The sequence below is a fragment of the Photinus pyralis genome, unplaced genomic scaffold (assembly GCF_008802855.1).
Source record: "Photinus pyralis isolate 1611_PpyrPB1 unplaced genomic scaffold, Ppyr1.3 Ppyr1.4_LG4, whole genome shotgun sequence".
Lineage (NCBI taxonomy): Eukaryota > Metazoa > Arthropoda > Insecta > Coleoptera > Lampyridae > Photinus > Photinus pyralis.
The window spans coordinates 38,259,701-38,284,487 of NW_022170511.1; the positions used below are offsets into that span (position 1 = coordinate 38,259,701).

The 24,787-nt window shown below is 35.4% G+C and overlaps 1 protein-coding gene across 1 annotated transcript in view; it reads right to left on the reverse strand.

Annotated features, from left to right (window-relative positions):
• LOC116167840 overlaps nt 1-24,111 on the reverse strand; it is a 105,325-nt gene extending 81,214 nt beyond the window's left edge. Inside the window, exon 1 of the mRNA XM_031483391.1 lies at nt 24,062-24,111. The gene's annotated coding sequence lies outside the window, so the exon portion shown is untranslated. The remainder of the gene's footprint in view (nt 1-24,061) is intronic.
• Nucleotides 24,112-24,787: the final 676 nt, after the last annotated feature.

Genomic DNA, 24,787 nt, shown 5'->3' on the forward strand with positions numbered 1-24,787 from the left:
TGATGAAATTACAAAAATGATTTGAAAAATACAAGGGGATTTGCTAGATACAAGAATAGATTTATGTTCGAGCTGTAAACTCGTGCAAGTTTACGAGACGAGGTACCCGAATTTTTGCGACTGATTTTAATGAATTATCTAACGTTCAGTAAAATATTGTTGGGTAGATAAGTTTAGCTCGGTACATATAAAATAAAAACTTCCAGAATCGTGGCACTTACCAAGAAATAAAGTAAAACCATAAAAAAGTTGCGCTTCGCAGTTAAATTTATGTTAATGGGCTTTTCTGATCTATAAAAGAGTACATTTGAGTCTCACTTGACTGAAAGGGAGAAACGTTGATATATAGCGAGCATTTTTAATTCAATTAGCCTGAAACGCCATCGGGGGACTCTTAAACAATCTCTTAAATAGTGTTTATATACCTAAAAGTATCACAATTTTTGAATATTCTATAAAACGTAGAGCTGCCATGGAAAATATCCACAAAGCAGAAAAATGTAAACGAGGGTCGAGTCCTCATAAATATAAAATACAACTCGACTGTTCTTACTTTTATTATGTGGGAAACGAACGCTTGCCATATTCATCATTCCATTATGAAAATTTAGAAAAATATCAACCTATTTGTTTGCTTCTTATATTGTATTTTTTATCTCCATATATTCGAGTCGAATCTGTCAATGTTTTGTGTTTTCCGCTTTGATCCATTACGCCCGTCTTCGTTTCCTTCCAAATATCAGAATGTTTATCGAATAGTCTACCATGAATTTCGTTATTGGAAACTGGTATGTAGATCAAACATTGCAGAACCGCAATGGGAAATTCCTCCTAAATAATGGACAGTTTTAATGAACAGGACTGAATAAATGACTTCTGCATGACTACCACTGCTCAAATACATCAATTTTACTCATGCTATTGACAAAGTTTGGTAATTGTTTCATTCGTAATGTTCGTAAAGTTTACAGTTTAAATTAAAAACGTTCGGTTGCGTTTCAGCGGAAAAAAGTATAATTGAGTGGAAAATAAAAATTTCCTACCTCCATTTTCGAGTGCTTTTGCAACTAGGTACTGAGACCTGGAAAAACTACACCACTACAAGGTGATTCGTCATTCTGGTTTAAAAGTGCTTCGACTTGCTTGAATACAGAGTGGCCTAACGAGAAGTATACAGAGGGCTTTTAGGGTATTAAATTTAGAAATTTCGAAAAATTCTCGAACACGTCAATTTTGAATTCGAGGGGGACAACTTTTGGAATACCCAAGCTTTCACCCCTTTAAATTGAATCCTATGACAAATGGCACATTATTTGAAAGCCAATTTAATCGTGATTACTAATCTGCTTTGCTTTTTAAATTCTATTGAACTTTATTGCTCCACCACTAGGCATACCTTCAGGTGCAGTAAGTACGGGAGTGATAACTTCAGTGGTGAATTGCATTTTCGGTGCTGCAGTAGGATTGCTTCTATAATGTGTGACTCAGTGGAGTGGAAGCGGGATTGCGGTACTAAGGGTCCGAATCCGGGTTCGTGTACGGATATGTGAAATGTATAATGGCTGAAACTCCGACCACTTGAAAATAAAGTCCAAAAATAAATAAATAAAATTAAAACTAAATTTTAAAAAGTTATGAAATAAACAATTCCAGTGACATTGATGCGGTATTTTTGGCGGAAAGATTTTTACTTCTTAAGAAATCCTTGATCTGCTCAAACCATATATGAGTATCGACTTAAAGTTAGGCCAGTTAACTCAAAGTAAAACTAACTTGGGGAAAGTTGGGTGTATTATAAATTAACGAATAGCATTTATATAATCCTTTTAAAATAGCGGTCATGCATAAAATGGTATAAGCAACAATGGGCTCTATCGGTTTCAAACCAAATTGTCTTTGATTGGTAAACTTCCCGAATCAACTGCCTCTTTTGAACACTCCCTAATCCAACCTAACAAGTAAACCGAAAACCCTCACCGACAAAAACCAACGACTATAATCATTCAATCAATCAATTTGCGTTTATCTGCATTATGATGCTGACGTCCGCGAGTTTGAAACGATAGTAAAAGTGATGGCAGATAAAGTGATTGATTTTCATTGAAAAGTTGATCGGCGAACCGTCACCCCGTAAACATTCCGCATCGCCACCGTGAAGGGCAACCTGGTATTAATAATCCTTAAAATCCTTGTTTGGATACGGATGGAAATAGGCAAATGACAAAGAATGATGGATTCAGTTTATCCTCAATAACGTCGAGGAATAATCCGAGAACTAGATTTATTGACAGTTCTTAGGGAGAAACCCAGGAAACCTCAATCGATAAACTTTCGGAATCGCTTTAGCGTAATATTATCGCGCATATTAATAAAGCGGGATGGGCGCTCGTCTTTTCCAATGGTTGTGTATCCATACGCGCTTGCTACATTTCGGAACGTTTAAATGTGGGAATATGAATATGTGATAACAGTGTATGAATTTAAATTTGCGAGCGCTACGCTGACGTGTAGGTTTTATACGCTGTAAAAATGCATATCTACGTGTACTCATGGCTATTGAAAATTTTTGGAATATAAATGTGCTGCAACATCGATGCAATAGCAAAAGCACAGAAATGGTAGATTTAAAGTACTTTAAATTCACAGTGCACGGCTTTGCATAACAGATTTTATATGGGGATGTCAGTGCAGATTAAATCTTTCAATACATTATAATTGTAAGAAATGAGGGGGATGAAAAATGGAAGCAACAGGTACTTATAGAAGCCATTATTTTATTACTATCGTCGATAACACAGATCAATTCATGAAGAAATAAATCGCACGCGCAAGATTCAATAACGAAAATTATAAACTTTCACCAGGGTGGAGAACAATGGAAGCAAGGAACTGCTATCTTATGGTAAAACCTAAGGAATTAAGGCACCACCTCTTTCACAGGAATAAAAAATCGCCCATGTCTTTTGATTGCTTCGAGGAAGTATTAGGTGGATACAGTACAAGCTGCTACTTATAGAATTGATTTCTGTTTCAAACCGTGAAACGGGGCCATACCAAGAGCTACTCGCTTAGAGCATTCATTTGAACGTTTATGATTGTGAAGCCTTTCTTATACAAAAAGGTAAACATTTGGACTCAAACTCTTAAAGACTGATTTTTACCAATGAAGGGCTACGCCATCTAAACACAGTCTTGGATGCTGATCGAAGCTTTGGGACTACATAAACGTTCCTTCAACTCACATTAATGTTAAGAGGTGACTGGAGGTGTCCAAGAGGAGAAATTCCATAAGAAACATGTTCCTATAGCCACAAGTTAGTATAATCTAAACGAAAAAAGCTCTTTGACACAATGTCAGATTACATGCTACAAATGGGATGGACAAAACTACAAATTTTGGAGATGGGTGAAATAGTTTCTGGGTATTGAATGGGAAAAGCATTTATCCGGGTGCTTTATGGACAACGTGTAAACAACTGTTGATGCAAACCCAAAGTATTATCCCACAAACGAAGAATATCCAGATTTGATTGGATTTGGTTTAAACTCCGCGCTTTCGTCGACTAGAATTGCAGAAAACAAAACTAAGCTTTTTTTTATTAGATAATCAAAACTACGTTATTTTAGTGATCGATTCGGATTGGGTCGCATTTCCAAAGCAGGCGTTTTTTTCGGTCCCTCTCAAAAACCCAACTGGAAATAAAATGGTACCGCCCTTGTAGCACGTCCCGTTTTGAAAAGGATTCCGACTTATGAATTATGTCAATTCAAAATTAACCTTCCCCCCATGTCCTTCTGGGATGCTGGAATTCCAACATCAAAATGCTGTGTCTTTCGACAGAGGTTGAAACTCTGTTAATGAATGATTTGGTTTTGCAAATAATTCCTAAATTTATAGCACAGTCAATACAGGTTACATAAAATTTAAAAAACCAGTGTTCGAATTTGGCCAAAATATTGTTTGGACCTTCTTCTTGAACAATCCAAAAACCAAAAATGTGGGACTGCGCAACAGACTGCCATTTTGAATTTTAAGTCCCTTTTTTTCTGTTTTTCCTCAATATCTCTGACACTACCAACTTTTTCATAACCACTTTTCGAGCCACTTTTAGTTACCAAATGAATGCTCATTATATTTCCAGCAAGAAAACGTATAACAAGATTTTTCTAGCTATGACCATTTGGGAGATATATTATGTGTAAATTTATAAGCAGAGAAAATCCAGGAAGTGTAGTTTCCAAGGGCAAAAAATTGCTTTTCTCTTAGTCCCAGTGTCTATTAGTTTTATAATCATTTACTGCTAAAGGGGAAGGGGGGAGGAAAATACAAGTCAAAAAAAATATGAAAATGAGCAAATATATAATGAAATAACTTAAACATACACAAAACCAAAATATAAATACATACCTCATCCATCAAGCTCGTTGCCCGACAACCTCCATTAGCCCACTGAACGATTGGGGCACACCCCATTGCATTCAGAGCAGGCGACCGAGCATGAGACGCCTGCCTTCCGGCCGCCACACCTTAGTCTGCACCCTGTCTTGCATGAGCAAAATATCATGTTCAATATAGATTAAGCTGCGGCAGGGTCCACGGTATGGATCGGATCCAGCGCTGACGACACTTCTTTCCATCCCCAATTCTTTGAATCCAGAGAATTCCTCACTCACAGCTGGATCTAGTGGTAAACCCCCTTAGCATGCTCCATCATCACTGCACCTGCAGCAGTTGGGAGAAAAGCAGCAGAAACGTCTGGTTTGAATTCTTCTGGCTTCGCGCTGGAAGGGGGGGGGCATCCTGATAATTCTAAAACCATTCTGGACACCTTCAGACAGGACCTCTGGTATGGTGGTTGGGTTGTAAAACCACACGGTTTTTGTGAACTGATTTAATTACATATTTTATTTTGTTTCATAGTTTTATATCGCTGAAGTAATATTACATCCTGAAAAGGCATGCAAAAATGAAACGGTTTCCCTAAGGAAGGAGGGCTGACGTTAATTTGAGAAAAATAATTTGGGTAGTACTTTGAGTTTGTCGGACCCGTAAAAATGAATTTGTGTGAACCGGAATCAATCACCTAGCAAAACCAGCAGGTCCATGTCTTCCGCCACCACAACTCTTCTAATTTATTGGTCATCAAACGAGCGAATATCAGAGCAAGGGAAACTGGCTTGACCATTCTTATTCCAGATAATTTTAAGACCTCAGGACCTAATATAAATCAACATTTTTTGCGACAAGGCGAAATCTTTGTGTGGCTTTCTTGTTAAAGGAGTATCCGAAACACGCAGAACCGCTTCGCCCTTCAGCGTTTCGAAACGCTTTGAATCACCTTGAAGAAACCAAGCTTCAAAACAAGCACTTAGTCGCTCGCCTGCTGGTTGGTCAAAACAATCATCTACATTCGCGCCGTTCTATAATAGACCCCTGCTGGAGTTCGAAAATTTCTTGGCAACAGTTTTTGCCAGCGTAGAACCCAAATTCGACCTAGACCCTAAACAGAGTTTTGATTTTGTTTTGTTCTAATACAACATACAGTGGTATTGTTTTTTCGTATATGCGGATTTATGTACAAATTTGTTTTTATTTTTATTATGATTGAGTTGGAACGGATCTTATCTTAATATTCGAAATAATTCTAAACACGTACTTTTATGTAGAATCTTATTTATGGGCAACGTATTTAGGTGTATATATAGGTGTACTAAAATTTAAATCCAACCTTTGTTGTTGCTCTTATAATTCATCTAACAACTTGTTGAGTTGAATTATTACGCTTTGGAGGGTCATATACTTTCCTCGACTAAGCTACTCGTTCAAACGATTGAATAATTTTAATATCTCACAAAGATTTTGAATTATATTCCGGTTTCATCGCGCATCGGTCAAATTTTTACCCTTCATCGGCCGCAATACTACTCCCAGCTTAGGATAATTATAGAGTTTCGGCTTCTAAAAGGGTTGATAATGCGCCCCTTTTAACTTGTTTAATTGCAAAGGCTCTTTAAATCTCTTTAGTGTCGTTGGAAATGCCTATTCTCTCATCTAATCTTGATAGGCGGGGAAATAGTGACCCATTATTCGCTTCCCCAATTAGATCCAACATTCATTCCATCACCATCAGGAGTGGTTTAAAAGGTAGATCCACTGGGGTCCAGGAAGTTAGCCACTGATATGAAGCACAAATGCAAAGTCCTTAGTCGTTAGTGCTTCATTGTGCTTCACACCAGAAACCGGCCACACCCACGGTTCGAAAGATATAAAGCCTCAAAGTTAGAGGCCGGAATTTAATTAATGAACCACAAATATCGTGATCTTGAAGAATCCTTATTGCTTCGCTAGTATTTATTTGTGCTTCACACAGGAACCCAGTCAATACCTAAGGTTCGGTAGATGTATAGCCTCTACGTGCTTCATTAATGAAAAAGCTGTGGCTAACAACTTTGAGGCTTTATATCTCCTGAGCCGTAGGTGTGGCCGGTTTCTGGGGTGAAGCACAATGAAGCACTAAGGACTTTGTACGGTGACGTCATTTATGCTCCATATCGGTGGATAACTTCCTGGACATGATCCACTGATTTCGCCGTCGAATTATCAGTACGAAAGCGGTTAATAATAAGGCGTTATCCAATGACATTTTTAAGAAAAGTTAAATTTGGTCCCTGATTTGGTCCCTCTTCAATGACAAACATACATGAAAAAATTGTCAAAATTTTCCGGAAACTAAAGGATTTTAACAGTGTGAAAATTTATGTTGCGGCTATGCAATTATAGTAAAATTGTAATCGAGTTGATGTTTACATTTAAAATTTAAACGTTATCTCCGGCAAGGACGGCTTCTTTTGTTCCCCCTATCGTTAGTCATTTAAAATAGCCAGTGTTCGGTCAACCGGGTCCGTTAACTTGGCCCCCCCCCCCCACTGAGAGATTTCATAGTCGTATTATTTTGAAATGAATGCGCTCGTTATGCGCTCATATGCGCCACCGATAATAACTCTTGCGCCATTATCGTTTTTTAGAAATCCGAAAAAACATTTGGGGGGGCCAAGTGAACGTAGCCCCCCCCCCCCAGTACGTATTTTGTCCCTTGTAACTAGGTCACCTGATACATTTGGTTATGCGCTCAATTGCGCCACTTGAATTAAAGATAGCGCCATTACGGTTAAGCCGTGACAAATTTTCAAAAAGTGGGGGGGCCAACTTAACGTTTTTAAAAGTTACTTTTTTTAACATCTTTTCATACGAAATTGTACTCTCAGGTATGCGCTGAAATGCGCCGTAAAAAGATATCTTTGCGCCATTATTGTTTTTTGGTTATCCTTAAATATATTTGGGGGGGGGGCCAAGTGAACGGAATCCCCCATAACGCATTTTGCTACCGGTATTTGTGCCACTTGATACATCTGGTTATGAGCTCAATTTCGCCACTTGAATTAAAGCTAGCGCCATTACGGTTAAGCCATAACAAATTTTTAAAAAGTGGGGGGGGCTAACTTAACGTTTTCAAAAGTTACGTTTTTTAACAGGTTTTTTCTACTACATCGTACCTTTCCTCATGCGCTAAAATGCGCCGTAAACAAAAATCTTGGCGCCATTATAGTGTTTCAGAAACACTCTACAGGGTGTTTTTTTGGGAGCTTTAGTTAAACGATTCTGGGAAAGTAAAATAGGTAGGTTTTTAAAAATTTGTATTTAGGAGTTACTCCGAAGGCCGAATCGATGTAAAATATTTTCAAAATGGACGCACTTCCGGAAATAATTTTTGAAAACGCTAAGTTAGACCCTCTACTTTTTAAAAATTTTTTATGGCTTAACCGTAATGGCGCTAGCTTTAATTCAAGTGGCGCAATTGAGCGCATAACGAGCGCATTCATTTCAAAATAATACGACTATGAAATCTCTCAGTGGGGGGGGGGGGGGGGGCAAGTTAACGGACCCCGGTCAACTTTTAGGTAGCGCGTGCTCCTTTCTACAAGCAAAGGATCACTTTAACCAGTGTATATCAAGATCCGGCAGGATCTCCAGTTTTTGCGAAGATTTCTTTTGTGTCTATTGTGAAAACTGCAAGTTACACTGGATTCGGCGGGTTTTTCCACTTGGGTGAGTTAGTAAAGTAAAAATTTAAGGTTATTTATAGAGTGTTTTTTTTCTTCATTATGAAATCTATCAATAATGTACCTACTTCATCTCACGCCGGGTGTATTATCAAAATCTAATCTCAAAAATTGTCTTCTACTAACGGAAAACCCAAAACTCATAAATTGTTTTTAAAATGTTTCATATTAAGCTCGTTCAAACTTGACATAACACTTTTTGAAATTAGCCCTGAAACCCGAGAGTTGCTATGTTATGGTAACTACTAACAAGAAACAAAAGGAAAAAAAGTAAGTTTTTGGACTTTTGGAACACAGCTCCTAAATGAAACATACAAATTTGTAATTTTCATAACGCATCAATCATGATTTTTTATGCAAAATCTACAAAAAGGCATTTCCAGTATAAGAACTCTACGCGTTTGGCTTTGGTGATTATCAAAATCATTCATGTCGGAATTGACCAATATTTAACAATTATTAGAACCACTTTTCCACTTTGCTCAGTGCTTTTATGTATCGTTATCAACTTTTAGAATGATAATTTGATGCTTTGTAGCGTTGTTATTGACACAACTGACAGAAATACAATTTCTCCCCATTGTGTTTCAAATTGCCTTAAATGCATCTACATTTTCCATTCAATAAAAATAAAAACATTGATTTCCTTCCATGCGATATCAAATTCTTAGGGCTTCTCTCAATAGACGGAAATATTATGTATTTGAAATCTGGGATGGCGATGATTTGCGTTGGCGGCGATGCGCGTGTAATGGTCGATTAATGCAATGGAATTTTACCTCGAATGCGGAAACTGAATTATCGAGCATTATTCCGTGTCGATGAATACGGCGTCGCTCTCAAATTTCTTATCCGCAAACCACGTCCCTCTTTTTTTCCCCTTTCTTTTTCAATTCTCATTCCCGGGGAGGATTAGTATTGTTTTCATTTTGGGAAATGATGTGTTTCTTGCCGTCTTTTATTACGGATGATGCAGTATTTTTCTGACGTCGGTAAAAAAAGGTGAGCTTTTCTTTTCTCTGGGAAATCTACGCTATCGCCAGAAACATTAGTAACGTGGATGACATATAGAGATAATGCACGTAGTATTTGGCGCGATAGTCCCAGGAGACCTATACCATCCTCCGCTTTCTCCTATTTCAACCTTGCAGTGGTAAACTTAGCATCGTTCATAAGTAAAATTGTTGATTTTCACTGACAGATTACAAACGACCTGACTACAATTTAGAAGTTTCTAGTCTCGCAGCTCCTTTATTTATTAATTCAAACTTTTAATGGGTTTAGTTTCCTGAAAGAGTATGTGCTAATTTTCTGGTGTATTGCTAATTTGCTTCAACTATTCCAGTATTAACTGGCAAGGGAATATTATTTAATTATTATGGCTGGGGCGAGCAATATTCATCACCGCGCAATATAATTTATGAACAATAAACGTCTAAAGTTTTAGTATTACGAATGGCAAACGGCAATTAATGTGCTTGCCTGGTACCTACAATAACAGATTTGTCACTTTCATACTTAGCATTCTGCAAAATGTGTGACTTATCTGGGGGGTAATGTTTGAATAACGTTCGTGTGAGAAGAATAAAAGATGTAATCAAACCCTGCACAAAACCGTACGTCGCCATTTTACGAATGTACAAATCAAACTCGTAAGATTTATGACTATCCACCCTGCAAACAGAAGGGGAACCTATATCCCATCTCCTTTGGGAATGTAATTTGCTTCTTCTACGCGATCGCAGGTACGCCGTAAAGCAAACATGAAAAAATGTATTGTGCTCTTCGGGAATGTGATTAAAGTCAATGTTTACAATTAGCAGATATACTAAGACCAACCCCGTCAACATGTTCAGTCCATATTGCGAAAAACGGCATGAGGGAAAAGTGTGGAATGCCGCGATTAAAAATTTTTATGAGAAATATTCTCACGTGGAATGTAATAAACTGTAAATTGAAGTGTAATATGTGTGGGATAAATAAATATAAAACGACTCGCTCAAGGAAACGCAAATTTCGGAAAATTCCTTATATACAGATATTGTGACCATTTGCACGCCACATTTAGTAAATGATGAGACTGTTCAAACTGAATACATCATTACATAATTTCTGGTTTACGTTTGAAGTAGAGCCCAGTCTTGGGTAATTGCATCAATTACATCAAAGTACGCGTGCAGTGTATCCGTTAGTGTTTATTAATTTTCGCTACCCCGAAAATAGCCATGCAATTTTCGATAAAACGACGTTTTCCCGAAACCAATCGCATTCAAAATTTTATAGGAACACTTCATTTTATACAGAGTGCGTAACCGTATTTTTCCTATTGCATTTTCGTAATGAAGGTAAAATAAGCTTTCCAACGATGTGTTGCAAGACCTGCCATTTAAAATAAAACAAGATGGCGGCCGTGTAAACAAAACCATACGGGGCAAAAATTTTCTTTTCATGCTAGAATATGCACAAACACTTAAGAACTAAAACTTTCAAACCGATATCGCCTACCGTGGCTCACACCAACGTTTTGGTTCCTTCTTTATTAGCCACTCTGTATATGTGCCCCGGAGAGAGAGGGGTAAAATTTTATACCAGCGAGGTATCTTATTAACCGTAACTGCTGGAGAAAGTACGCATTAGCTGCCAGCCAGCTAGCCATTATTACGTCATATCTCGAACCAGTGACAACAACTAAATCATATTCGATTATATTTGAATATTCCAATAAACACCTTTCATTTGATATGCAACTTGCTGGGTTTACAGTCCCATTTGTGGATTAGTGTGAATGATTTAGAGGAATACGCGAATTGAATGCATAGACGTCATAACTCAAAACCTACCAGGAGTTAGAACGGCCATCCAATTTTTTTTTGAAGCCGTAATGGTCCTCTTCAAGAAAAAAGGGGCGATGCTCTATACACTATGTTGCATACAGGGCTGTCAATTACCAGGCTTCTGTCATACTGCATTAATCAATAGTTCTATATGAAAATTGAACTTTTAAAGTAAAAAGGACGATTTTGGGAAACAATTAATACAAAACTTGTCAGTAAAATGATCGGAAATTAATTCAATATTTCGTCACCAATGACGTGTAACATTTTCCTCACTCTTATGCAAGTAAGTCTCGAAATAACCATTAAAAAGACAAAATCTGCAATTATGTACCAAATGAATATTTGATTTATTTGTCTCCTCCACATTATTGCAATTCAATTAACCGTAAATTGCGAAAGGAAGAACCTTTTGTTTGATTCGCTCAAAAAAGTAATGGATGATTAAAATGAAACATTTTCCGCGGAAAATACAGTAACGAAATTTAAAATCGTATCGAGTAAATGATGATTTGTGAGATCTGCAAATTGTTCTCTTTGTTCTTACAGCCGTTTTAATACGGCAGATATCTCATTAGCATTGCACGCGGGTTTAAAATTAAATTTTGCCGTAAAATCAAAAGCACAAAAAGGCGAATTAATTTCTCTCCTGTTTGGTTAAAGGTAATTATTTAGAATTTAGGGAAGTCGTAAATGTAAACTTGTTATTTGCGATCATAGTGCTTTTCAGGATCGTAATCCTTGATTATAAATTTTATAGAATACCAAAAGCTTAACGCCGAAACTACCATAAATTGTTTTTTTCACTACTAGCGTCTGATGACATGATTATTAACCTTTTTTCCACTTGTAAAGTAGGCTTTCTCGGCATTTGTTCAAAGTGGTTAATAATTTTTTATTATTAACTAGTAGTCAATAATGAGAACTGTCACGCTGTCACTTTTAGAAAACACAACCCGAAATTTCGCTCAATGAACGTTTAGACAAGTTCTGTAAAACGAATAATTGCCACCATTCGCAATTTCCAGAGAAATTACATACCTAAAATTATCACATTTTGAAAAAATTCGAACGAAATTACTCTTTGAAAAATCTCAATGACAGAACAAAATACGGCCTGTTTGACTTGTACTTCCACGTACTTGATTGACATGTTAAATTAAGAAACAAACAATTCTGTCCAACCGTTAACTCTCTTATCAATATAATATGTTAATTTAGAGGATTTCAAGTGCTAGTAGTGAAAAAAATAGTATATATATACCACGGTAGAGAAGTCTATTATTGCCTTCGCACCTTACACCCCTCGGCGCAAGCGCCTCGAGATGTAATCTTGGTGCTCAGGCAATAATAGTGGACTTCTCTACCTTGATATATAATGTACTATTATGGCCGTAGGTTTTATTTACGTGACCAGAAATTATGGAATGCGCCTTCTATGTAATTTAAGGTTAGTAGTGGCAATATTACACAGCGCGCTTTTTTGTTACTTTGTGGCATAAAGACACTTATCGAAGATTGAAAATGTGCCAACTTTTTACGTTTAGGATTTGGCACGACAATGGTGGTTGATTTAAGTAAACAGAGGATTCCCTTTTATTTCACAGTTTTACCCCCAGTGATTGTCACAAGGGGTCTGGGTGCCAATCTTTTAGAAATTTTACACTTCCCGATTTGAGTGTACTACCAATTAAAGATGGTCAAAAGCAGCATCATACGTAAACTTGAAACTCTTAATAGCAACAGGCACGAAATTCATTAGCGAAGATCGAACAAAACCTGACAGAATGTCTATGCCTCAACCATCAGCTGCAGAACTAAGTACAGGCAAGAGAAATTCAATTTCCGAAAAGAGATGGCTGACGCAGCAAATTGCTCGATATTTGTAAGGAGAACGTTTCCAATAATCTATAATAAGTAAAGTTTTTGTAGCTGACAGCTGCATAAAGTTACTTCGTAAACTTGTCAACCTGAGCTTTAAAAACCAGAAACTTATATTTCCAGATCCGCCCAGAAGTATGAAATCTCATATCTTAATTTATATTCTATTTCTTAATTGTTGCAAGCTGAACTTTGTGGAACTTTTACGAAAAAGGAAGAAAATGGCTATGCAGTTGAAAAACTAGACGGTGTAACTTAAAACGAGTTTAGTAACTGTTGGGTTACACAGCTCTTCGAAATAAATTGAGCTTGAAACTGATAATTGGTATAAATTAAAATTTCATTTCGTGAACTACACGAATCGGTGGTGTGGTCGCAAATCAATTGTCATTAATTGATAATTATGCATCGTTCGTAATCAAACCATTGTTATTGAAACTATAAATACAGGCTGTGCCACACACACAATCGAATTTCCCTTTTTCGTCCCTCGTGATTAGTAAACTGTTTAACATTCTAATTAAATTTGATTAAGGAACACAATTGTGCTACGAGTATTTACAATAGGAACCCTATAAAGTCATAAACATTGTACAGAATCAATTTCAATTAGTGGGTCATTTAGGAAATTGAACGCCCGCATTGTAGCTAAAGGATCACCGAATCTGAGTCATCAAAATTGTCCAATTTTTCAATCGAGTGATTTTTTTCTAACTCGTTGCTTTATTTGTAGATATTTTTGTTTTTTTTTTCAAAGTATTACAATAGAATTCGGAATAAACAAAAATAAATACGGTTTACGGTAGTAATGGTTATATTTGATATTTTTGAAGCAAGCATTTTTGCATAGAATTTATTGTTTTAATAAAAAACGAGTAACCTTACGGCATTTGCCCTTTCGCGGGAACTTTTTATTTTTTGAAGACACGCTTCTAAAAGCACTATTTTTTGATTGAGCTAGGAAGCTGTTCGGTTAAAAAAAAGCAAACCTATCTGAATTATGCAAAAGATTTCGAACGTGTTCGTGCCTCCTAAACCGGATGGCACAGGGAAATTAATTGTCAATCTGAAACAATTTAATGTTCCGATGAAAATTAATAGGTGCAATTTCTGATTTTGGAAATGGACCTACCCTTTAGTGCAATATACCTATCTAAAGTTGAAAGAGATTTTATTTGCAGATGACAGTGATAATAAACCGCTCTGGAAATTTCGATATTTTAGTTGCTGTTTTGAATTAGAGGAAACATTGTTGGAGTATATACGTTTTTTCGTGGTATCTTAATTACTTTCCGAGATATAGCCACTTGCAGTGCTTGTTATACGAGCTGAAACTAAGTGATTGTCGTCAAGACGCACTTTTAGTCACGATACAATGGAATTATACCAAAGTTATAATTAAGTGAATAATTTTCTGCACCTACGTCGCATGTTTTGTAGCCATTCCTAGCAGCAGGATAATTGATATTCAAATGGCTATGGCAATAGGCAAACTTTCTAAATGTCAAAGTTTTCGTGTCAACGGATCGTTATGCAATATTTGCTAACGTGAAATAGTTTTCTATCACGTCTTAAAAGAGAACTTTCACATTCATCGCGAAGAATGCAAGGATGTGTTACTAATTACACAGAAATTCGGCCGAAACCTTTGACTTTTACGACGAGTTCTGCCATTAATCACTCCGCGAATTAGGCTTAAAAGGTTTCCAGTAGCTGGGACCTCGTCGACGTCGCTACACGAATTTACTAAAAGAGACCATAAAATGGACGAAATGTAGATATCCGTTCAAAGTAGGGAATTCATTTTAAGTGTAAACACCTTTGCCGAAAGTAGAGGATTCGAATTTCATGTGTGTCAACGTTGGTTTTAGAATAAATGGAAAGTCAGGATGTCACGGGTCCCACAGGAGATTGTCCTTGTTATTTTAAAGGGAACATTTTGGGGGTTTTCATTGTGTTAGTTAAACGGCTGTGTTTCGTCAGCGTGAAAAATTCATATTTTATTAATATCAGTTATGTAATAAAAAACCGTTTATCTATGTCTTAATTCACTATGTAGTTGTTATATCACATATATATATATAGGTTTTGTTTAAATAATTATTTAAACAAAACCTAACTCAATTGTTATTAAAACTTAAAATGTTTAAAGAAATATAGAACTTAACGAAAATATTTGGGAAATATTTTACCGTGTGCGGACAATTCGCGCCCGGACAATTGGCACTCAGATAATTCGCACCGGAATAATTCGCACCCGGATAATTCGCACCCGGAAATTTCGCTCCCAGGATATTTCGCACCCTGGACATTTCGCTCCCGGATAATTCCCACCCGGACCATTCGCACTCGAAAAATTCGCTCCCGGATAATTCTGTAAATCTTTGATTTATTAAAATTAAATATTTTTAAGAGGCTACTAGACCATTGCCTTTACAGATTGTATGTAGTAGTGCACATCTTGGTAAACATCTACTTCATGGAAAAATGTTTCAAATAATTGTTATTTGGTCTTTCATTTTCAACACATCGCGATTCTTTAAGTATTTCCATTTCTTAAATATAATCACACTGGTTTTTTTTGAAGTTGTATGAAGAGTCTGATATAGTTAAATCCTGTAATTTAAGAACACATAATTTTTATCTACTGCGCTTTCGTTTTGAGAAAATAAGAATAGGTAACTAAAACGTCTTTTGTGGAGTAATTAAATACCAAATAGTTATACCTAGTTATAGTATATCTACAATATTATGTGTAATATTCGCTACTTTTGAGACGCTCTTAATATTAAATCAGAATCAACATATAATACCGTACACAAACAAAGTGATAAGTCTAAAGTTAATAGTATATTGAAAGACAAGTGTTACAATGCGACCTATTGTAATACGACTATCTTGTGGCACGAGTGGCGACGCGAAGCGTAGCCACGAGTGTCCGCAAGATAGGAGTATTACAATAAAGCATTGTAACACGCGTTTTTCATACTATTTTTTCTATTTCGGTGCTTTAATTTAATTAAAAAAATCATTATCATAAACTATAGGGAACATTAGAACTAACATGTTTTATGTTGGGAACACTTTTTATGCCGTTAAGTTTTAGGTTGGCAGCGTAGTAAGACTGACATTTTGAAGTTCAAACATGGAAGTACCCAACGAAGTACCTACTTGTACTAACTAGTAACTGCCAACTTAAGAGATGAGTTACCAAAAAAAAACGACTATAATCACTGTCTTTGTACAACTGTTTTCGGCCGAAAACAGTTGTACAAAATCATCATTGTGACACCGAAATAGAAAAAAATATTTACATTATAAGATCAAGATGAAAATTGAAAAAGGAAGTAATTTTAACGCTCCCTTACATAAAGATTTCTTAATGAAGACACATAAAAAATTGTTCTTTATTTCTTTAGTTGAAAAGGGTGACAAAGGGAATGAATTAAATTTATTTTAGACAAAACGAGTATGTATAAATGACAATAGAACAATGCATTTCATAGATGGCACTAAATTTGGATAAGTACCTAATTAAGATATTATTATAATTAAAGGTAAATTTGAAAAGACCCCGATAACACAAAATGCACTTCATAAAGAAACAATAAGAGAAATATCGTAATGACATCCTTTCTATTATTTCTGGAAGATGAATAGGGTTTATTACAAGGTAAAAGTAATTAGGTCCGAAAAATCAGGTTTAAGTACGTATGACCACAACTAATTAGAACTTTAACGCCTGTATAGTATCTTCATTCTTTAACGTTTGACAGAGTGGTATTTTAAAATTTATCTGAGCACGGATTTTGATTTTGTGTATACTTTTTCTTTAATTTAAAAAAATTTTATTTCTGGTGGTAGTGTTGTGGTGGTGTTCAGAAAAGGTAAGTTTCCAGTTTTCTTAAAACCAGTTTTACGTTTCTTTGACCACATAATGGCTATATGTTGATTATTTGTGACTGAGTAAAATTACACTAATTGCTTATTTTTTTGCGTTATCTTTGCTACAACTATGGTAGTGAACTTAAAAGTTTCTTTTTGATTTTCTTACTGTTATTTATTTTATAGTTTGAAGAGATACATGGAACAATTCTGGCATTTTTTTAAGAGATTGTTAATAATCAAAACAGTAAGGGTTTTGAAAATGTTGAAACGTTTTAGGAACAGGTCGATATTGATGATTTTTTCTTTTAAATGTTTGTAATTATTAAGTACCTATATACTTCCTTTTTAATTTTTGTATGGCATAGCTAGTACTAAAGCAAAACCCTTAGCATTGGTAATTGCGCAACAAGGAAGATAGGACATCATTGGAAAGGCTTTCCTTCTCTAAATTTGGTGAGACTATAATTTTTTAGATTCGATATTTTCGAAATATTTTAAAAGTAAGTTGAGGGCGCCCTGTTGTTTATGTCATTGGAAGGATGTCGGGCCGATCACTAAGTAATATAGAAGCTATAATGCGATCGTGCGTCAAAATTATGCAGTTGCAAGTGGTATAAAAAAGAGAAAACTTGTACCTGTAACGTCGAATGCGCTGGAAATGAAACAACTAAACCAAAAAAATTACATATCCGAATTCAGAGATGGGCGACCTTACCAACGATGCATCATTTAAGATTTTAAGGGTTGCACTGTCAGTGATGCGAGACAAAGACATTAGTGAGCAAGTTTTATTTTAGACACTGTTTCCTTCCATGATCAATTTGACGTGCCAAAGCGTTTTTTGAAAATTATTTTAATTTACAGAAATAGCTATGTATGGTTTCTAATGCACCACCGTATATTATTTAGCTTCGGAGAAATAACACCAAAATCTCTCCATAAAAATTGTTATAATAATAAATGAGTATTTGGTGTTATTTCTTCGAAGTTTCTTAAGCACCCCATTGAGAGTCATGGATCTTCACAATTTCAGTATGTTATTTAAATAATAGCCATATAATTTATAGCAAGATCAATTTTTTTCACGATATTTATCAACATTTTTTGCTTTTTTCGTTACTTTACAGTTCTTCTCTCTTTATTTTTACGGAAACTCTCAAGAATCTATTTGTTTTACGTTCAAATATGATTATAATTTACTTGAGATTCTTTTAAGACAATACATACGTATTTCGTTATGTGTCCTTTAAATGGACGACAACGAAGGTTAGAGAACTAGGAAACTTAACTTGCAGCTATTAACAAATAATAATTGTTAAAATTTTATTTAGACTTTTATATTCCTATTGCAATATTATTTGTACATGCTAAAAGGTTTCGAAATGAGAAAACCTTGATTGTAAATTGGTACAATAAAACTGGGTAAATAGGTTTAAGAAATGTCAGGTGACAGTTTTGGTGATAGACCGATACCAGCGTTTAGCAGCATCCGTCTACTTGTGAACATGAGTGCATGGACAATTTACATCACGGATGAGTGTCTTTTTACCTTTTTTTTTGTTTTTTTTTTTTAATAAATTTTCATTCATGGTACCTTTAGCAAGTGTTCTCATGTTTAATACGGAGATTACAATAAAATAAGTACTAAATTCCAGATTTTGAGTGATATGGATGCTATTAAGTGGCCTAATATCTCTACTGCTTTGATATGGTCCATTCCATTTAAAAAGGTACCTACATAGGATTGTACGTATGAATTTTTGCCTCATAAATACTATTAAAAAAATTATTCCTCTACAAATTGTATGGCTATTGTTTAACCATCATAAATATTTAAGTGCCACATTAAAATGCCAAATTCAAGGAAAATATCATCAAAAATGGACTTGTCCCTGAGGCTAAAAGTTTGATTTATTACAAAAAGTTGATAATGGATATGAGATTTAGGCGATGCAAACTATACGGGCGCGTAACAATGGAGTTCGGTACAACGAAAAGAGGAAAGAGATACATAATCTATGAAGGATACATACACCTCTTTGCTAAGAACCTTAAACTCCAAAACTGCTCATTATGGCTGTGTCGAGCGAGAAGAGCAAAGAAGGATCCATCGGCTCTTAATTTAACATGCAATGCCAGGATCTGGGTCAACGATGACAAGGTAAGATTAGCTAAACCGAGCACTGATTTTGGAAGTGCAGATGATTTCCAGTTTCAAAGCCCTTAATTGGGTATTTTATTAGTTAGGATATCGTCTTTTGACCTTTTGACTTTTTTATACGTAAGTTTCATCGTTGCTTATACCGTCGTCTAATGTTAGTTTTTAGGTTCGGCCCTCCCTTGCAAAAAATTTAGTTTATCAACCTCTTCAAATTTCAATTTTACTCTGGAACCAACCACGGATATGGTCGTTGGCCTTTCCAGTTTTACTGCCCTTTTGGGTTTTTAATTGTTTTCCATCTATTGTAAGTTTTATAGCTATAGTCTCTCCTCAATTATCTCTACCATCTTGTAGATCACCTGAAGATGACCGTTGGTCGAAACATGTAGTCTATCACTTCGTTTTATTAAATTATATGGAAACGGTTTAGAGAACTTTTATTCAATATTAATAAAATATCCCATTTAGAGTTTGAACACAAAATGGACGTCACGATTCCAAATTATACCTTCATATTGAAAGTATCCAAATTTTAAATGCAGGTAGGTCTATTTCATGCACAAAGTAATAAAACGTGATATTGGTGAGTAATATTGGAGATTTCAAGCTCTGAGTTAATTTAACACTTCACAGCCGACTTCCTATGTTAAAAGTCAACCATACACAAAATACCCTCTCAGAGGAGCGAAATTCTGGTGCGAAATATCTTTGGTGCGAATTTTCCTTGGTGCGAATTGTCCTACAACCATATTATACTATAGGTACATTAATCTCAGTACTTCCAGGAAAAGCTCAAGATGTATGCCAAAATGCGCTATAAAAAAATTTGTAAATTTTGGAATTTATGGTTCCATAAAATCAACTAAAATGCCATTTTTGTTCTTCTATTATTCAATCGTACCTTCCAACTGTTCTGGTGGCAAATAAAATATAGCTATGTGGTAAAGTCTTTCTGTTATAAAATACATTTGGAGTTGAATGGTGCTCACGTTGTTTATGCAACACATCAGTCCAGAGCTTATTGGAACTGACGCAATATTTGTAGTGGACCGTAAACAACTAAATACACACAATTCTACAGATCCATACTATAGCAATTTCAAGTAAAAATAGCCTTTTAATCAAAGCTGAAATAAACCGAATTGATTAAGTAGTGTTTTAAGGAGGCACACGCGATAATTAAAACGTTGGCTCAATAGCGCGGTGTCGCTGCAGTTAGTACCTAACCCTGCGTCACTTTTAATTAATTTCGCCTAAATTGTTAATATATTACATTCAATGCGTCAAATTTCCGCTGCAGCATAAATAGAGTCGGTGTAACCTAATCTAGGGGGAAAATACGAAAAATGAGTTTATACTTCTTCGCCATTTATCAAAGCTGCAGAAAGGGGCTTTAATGTTAGAATTAGATAAATCATATTGGCGGAAACGTTTAAAAAAAGGGGACTAAAATATAGGAGAAGTGTGCGTGGTTATAGGAAACCGATCCTTTTCATTCGTTTCTGCCAAATGCTGTACTATAAAACTATTACCTAAGCGTTATATCCCCGAAATAGTGAATGGAAGATTAATTGCACATTCTTTTAATGTTTTCCCCTTTTAATTCCCATTTACAAAACCTAAACGTGCAGTTTTCTTTAGTAAGCTTTAAGGAAATTCCCGGGAACGACCATAAATACGTTCATTATCCTTCTTTATTAGTCCCACAACTTAATGTTTGCGAGTTTTATTAGTTACGTAGTTTTTCATCAATCTTTGCCCTAGATTCAATGACCCGCTCAATCTAAGGGCACCTTAGCTTTGATTGCGTATTAAGTATCGATCGCGCCTATGTAAAGGATGTAGATGTGCTACAAAAGTTATTGTTGGGTTTTGGAGCGATGCCAAAAACTGTATTGACTAGACAGACGGGAGGAACTAAAAAATTAATAGCGAAACGCGTCGTGTCAAGTGTTACTGCGATTTTAAGACTGTGTATTCTTGAATTCAATGCATTAGTTTTCAGTAGAGCAAGCCGCCTATCAATTGTATAGTAAATAAGTTAGTCGGACTTTGGTCAATAACTGTAGCATTATTTGCTACAAACCGAAAACTAAAATCGAGTACGTTCATAACCCTTTTGATCAAATTGTACAAAGTTTGTGAATGGTTTTGGTATTGTGCGGCGTACCACAGGAATATAAGCTTCCCTTGCTGCACGTGTTTCCCTTTCACGGATTTTCATAGACTATATACTCGTGTTTTAAGCAAACGTGGGCAAATTAAGTCAACAAAAGCTTATTAGACGTGTATAAGCTTGTTTGGGAGTTGCCATGCTTGCAAAAGTTTGCCCCCTCCCCATTTATCATTGGCTATTATGTAATATTAAACTGTAAAAATAGACACACGGAACTTCTTATAATAAATTACTTTCATTTAGCTTACAGGGTGTCCCAATCGAATTCTTCTTACATTGTAGTTTTTTATTACACTAATTTCTCTTAGTTGTTATTAACTGAGCTTCCCTGTTCACATCGCGTTAAAACGATATTCCATAGAAATGTGAAAAATACAGTTCTTATTAAAAACTTCAGTTTTCAATAGTTGTAATTCCTACCATTTATATCCATTTGGTAACCACCATACCTCCACATAAGAACACCGTACTATTTTTCTTCGCCCGACAACGTAACATTTTAACACTCCTCAAGTGTTGTTAGTACACAGATACTGGCAAAAGAAAACATTGGTAACAGATAGCATTTCCTTAATAATGAATTAAGTTCTTAAGGAAAAGGATAGGTAATTAAAACAAAACCTTGTTTATATGGCGAGTGAGTAAGTAGTAAACTGTTGATGTTTGTCAAATATGCTTTAACGTGAAATTTACGATAAAATTCTCATGTTCGGTTAAAGAGCTTAATTTTCTACCTAACGAAACACACAAATTTTTAACGTTGTTTATTAAGCTTAATTAGAAAGATATACAGATTGCACGATTGTTTACAAAAACAAACGTACGTTTACGTACAACATTCATTAAATTCGATATCCTCAAATATTTGAATGTAAGCTTATTGCAGGTGTTCGACCCTTTTCCGCTCCTTGCATATAACGGCAACGGTTGTAAACCATAATTGAAACTAAATGCGTTAAAAGCCGGGCGCTCGCATTTGTGAGGAAATAAAACCAAATGATGTTCGGTTTCACGATTCAAAGTAGATAAAAATGAACCTCGTACAAGTGATAATTTTTTTTTGGTCGGTGGAAATCTATTTTATATTGTTTCCCTTCTGCACGTTTTTATCGGTCTCGACAAGTCTCGTTCGTGATCAGAGTGCGTATATGGAACGGACCAACCGCAAGACTCGTACTTAACTTTAAAATATTCGGGGGAAGTGCAAAGAAAAACCTATATAAAGCTCCTTTTCGTTGTGCTTTCGCCAGGTAAAGTAAGTTGTAAAGTAAGAGGGGGATTTGCGGAAAAGAACCGAGTTCTATAAAGAAAGCTTATTGTAGGGAAGGCCTTTTACAAAGGAAATCAGGGACTCACGTTCATCTATATACAATCTGAAAACCACTTTAAATACAAATTAGATATCTGTCAGAAATTAGGGAAGGATGGTTTTTAATCACCTACTAATTACCTTGTGCTGTTTAGTTTGGTTTCAATTGTGGAGGCTTTCGTCACATTAATATGTTAACAATGAAATTTCTAATATCTAAGAATCGGTGGATGGCTATAAGGGAAATAGCTGGGAGTTAAAGTGATTCTAAATCTTTGGCCACGACTTTATTATTGCAATTAAGTTGACTATATTAATCATTTGTTAGTTTCGTCAAATCAAATTACTGAATCAAAAATTTGCAACAAGTCTACAAACTCAAAAACTATGGTACATCAATATTAATATTGTCATATTAAAAAAGTTCATTCTTTTAATAATACCTCACAAAAAATAGTGCTTTTTAATGTACTTTATAGCAGAAAGTCATATATAGCTTCTGACAATTCTGCATTTAAGTTATACGTCAAAAGTAGCAAGCCGTTATGGTCGTTTCCACAGAAACAGCATTGTCATATGTTCATAATTTCACTTTATATCATGCTCCGCGTCTCATTTGAAATAAGAATGACAGATGTCATTAGAATGCACACCTTGGCCATTAAAGTGATCACCTTATCTACCCTGATGGTTAAAGAGTGACTGTTAAAAGGCGTAGTGGAACGTGTTTTTCTTTGACTTCGTTACTTTTCTTCTGAATTTTCATTTTCACATCTTATACGGCAACCATAAATACCTACACAGAGATCTAGATTGACACCTTTGCTTGCTTGATACTTACTGTAGAAAATTTGCCTTCACATCATAAACCCGAAACGTATCATGTGTGGCATTTTCGCTGGCAGACAATAAAACATTGTTCTGTCCAGCAGCAATTGAGTAAAACTGAAAACTTCAAGATATAAAGAGTAATTGCGTTATGGGTTAAGATAATCTACAACGTTTTACGCGCACCGACTACTAACCGAAATAGACAAGATCGTTAAATTTTCGTAAAAGTTAATTTAAACTTGGAAGCTGTATTTCAGTCGGTTCTTAAACTCCTCACTAAATTTTAAGACCCTTTAATTTCGAGATAAAAATTAGTTATTTGAAGTTGTGTATCTGCCCTACGAATAGAATACTAATTTTGGGATTCGTAATTACGTTGACTATAGGAAAGGATTTTAATTAAAAAATTATTGCACTATTAATTAGGAAAGCTCCCACCTTGCTGTGTATTTATTACGTGGAAGTTTTGGAACATTTGTGGGCGAAATTCCGGAAAATTTAATATAATAATATTGCATTACTACATTACAGGCTTGGTAGATAATATGCACAGAAAATAAATAAATAAGTAAGGGTTTGAACATCATCATGTATTAATTCAGTGTAGAAGTTTTGTCGTATTTAATTTAAATTTGCAAGACAATTACGTGGAGGTTATCTCAATTGATAATTGAGAATTCCGCTAATGAGTCGACGTAATCTTCTGTACGAAGTAAGACGAGAACGAAACGTTACTGGACCAGAACAATTAAATTACTACCTACTTCTAAACAATTTAAGGACTCTAGTATAAATGCGGCTTAATGCACTTAACGTAAAGTTTTCAACTGATGGCGCTACATTGATTACAATACGCTTACCTATTTAATCTTAAGAGACGCCGCCGTAGTCGTAGCCGTAGTGTTCTGAAACAAGTTACAAAACTGTTATTCAATTATCACAATTACCTAGTTATTATTAAACTGTCGGTTTCACATTATTATTACTGACATAAAAGAAAATGTCCACTGGCTGTAGTAAACCACTTTATTGCCATTTTACTACGACCATAACATTTAAATTATTATCAAAAATATACATTTTAGCGTCCATTATTAAATTGAATTCGTCCCTTTATTCTTCTGTTTCTATGTCTGAAGGTGGGCGGCTGCAGCAACCGTGTTTCCTAGTGATTGATGTGCTGCTATCTGCATAAACTTTATAAATTACAATCCTCAGTTCAGCCCAACAATGGATTGTCCACGTTTGTGTATTCTTTGTTAGGAGAAAAAACTACCCGAATTTTTATTGTACATCTCAATATCGGAGTGCTATAATAAAGATAGGTATAAAGCTGGTAATCATGTGCGCCGTTGCAACCACGAAGTGTTTATAAGCGCATATACGGTGAATATTCCACTGTACAATGTATTAAATGTAAATCCAGTAGCGTGCGATACTTACTGTTTTAGAGCACCTGCCACATCAAAACACACACTTTCAATACGGATTTTTTCTGTTTAATATTTATAAGATACTGGTCATATCTAACCATTCTGTTAACTTGTTTATTGACCTTGCCCAGTTCCATTAAATTTCAGTTTGTC